Source organism: Monopterus albus, unplaced genomic scaffold, assembly GCF_001952655.1.
Source record: "Monopterus albus unplaced genomic scaffold, M_albus_1.0 scaffold40.1, whole genome shotgun sequence".
Taxonomy (NCBI): domain Eukaryota; kingdom Metazoa; phylum Chordata; class Actinopteri; order Synbranchiformes; family Synbranchidae; genus Monopterus; species Monopterus albus.
In genome coordinates this window covers 5684842-5685975 of record NW_018127920.1, presented here as the reverse complement: position 1 = coordinate 5685975, position 1134 = coordinate 5684842, and positions in this window count along the sequence as shown.

The following is a 1134-nucleotide window of genomic DNA, read 5'->3' as shown; positions in this document are numbered from 1 at the left end:
ATCATCATCATCATCATCATCATCATCATCATCACCCCCACAATTGGAGATTGGGTACCAAGCCCAAATACAGGCCCGGATAAGCTTGATTCAAGAGCAGCTGACCTGAGATTGATGATCATGAGCAAGATGGACACCTGCAACTCCCGTGGCCGGTTACCAAGACTAAGTGAAGTGCCTTCTGAAAGTTTACTAGAAGATGTGAATGCAGTACTAAGAACAATCCCTACTATGACCATCACTGAGATCAACAAGCTGATATACACCACAGCAAGCGTGATCCTTGAGATGCTTGGCTATAAGGTCAAGAAAAAGGCCATAAGGAGCAGTATCCTCCATGGAGAAGGAGGTTGGAGACCAAGATCAAGTCAGCACAGAGAGAAGTTAGCCAGCTACTGCGGAATTGCAGAAAGGCGTGATGAAGAACGGGGTACTTAAGAAGTACAATTTACTGTCCATACCTGAGGCCTTAGAGAATGCCAAGCAAAGGCTCACAGCCCTGGCCACCCAGCTGAAGAGGTACACCAGAGAAGTTGAAACCAGGAGAATAAACCAAATGTTTTCCACTAAGCCATCCAAGGTGTACTCTCAGTGGCAGGGTAAGAACATGAGAGCAGACCCACCAAGGCTGGAGACTGAACAGTTCTTGAAGAGCCTATGGGAGAAGGAGGCATCACATAACAACAATGCCCAGTGGCTGGTGGACCTAAGAGCAGACCTCAGCAACCTCCCTACACAAGACCCAGTAATCATCACAATGGCAGATATTCAAGAGAGGGTCTCAAGTATGAAGAGCTGGACATGCCTGATCCATGCCTACTGGTTAAAGAAGCTAACTTCACTCCATGAGTGCCTGGCGGGACAAATGAACCAGCTACTAATAGATGGAACCCACCCTGAGTGGTTAACTGAAGGCCGGACAGTCCTGATCCTGAAGGACCCTCAGAAGGGAGCAGTACTGTCGTGGCTAGAGTGTGATACTGGCTAAATTAATTCAGACAAACCATTCCAATTTAAAGGATCATTTAATATTACAATTATTCTGAATAGAGTAGTATTTAAACAGATAATCTTGTAGTTAGGGAACAGAGAACAGAGATCAGAGAACAGAGACTCTCCTCTTGCAATGGAATA